The following is a 458-nucleotide window of genomic DNA, read 5'->3' as shown; positions in this document are numbered from 1 at the left end:
CTGACAAGTATTGTTAGCTTGCTTGCAGCTGTGAACGGAATTTCTTTGCAATAATGAAGTGTCACATTCCTCGAAGTGCAAGCATATAATCTTAATATTCCCTGTGGAGTAACTATTTTAGCATAGTCTTTCCTAATCTCCATTATTTTGCGCAACAGCATATTCGGGTGTACGGGACTCGTTTTGTCTACCCTGTCTATTTTGATTGCAGCCATGTCATTGATCTTGTAAGGTGCCTTCCTTGACTGCCTGATTTGTTTTACCATTTCTTCAATGTATTGACTCCGTCGTTCACGTATCTTCTGGCGTTTGGCTGCTCTTTCAACAGTTTCACACTGATCATTGTCCAAAGTGTTTTTACCAGAGGCTAGCTCAGTGGCTTCGCCTTGACATTTAATGTCTTCATCAGTGTTCTGGTGCTTCTCACGGAGTGCCATTATTCCGAAAACTGCTTCGTA

Source organism: Montipora foliosa, chromosome 1 (genome assembly GCF_036669935.1).
Source record: "Montipora foliosa isolate CH-2021 chromosome 1, ASM3666993v2, whole genome shotgun sequence".
Taxonomy (NCBI): Eukaryota; Metazoa; Cnidaria; class Anthozoa; order Scleractinia; family Acroporidae; genus Montipora; species Montipora foliosa.
This window is presented reverse-complemented; position numbering follows the sequence as displayed.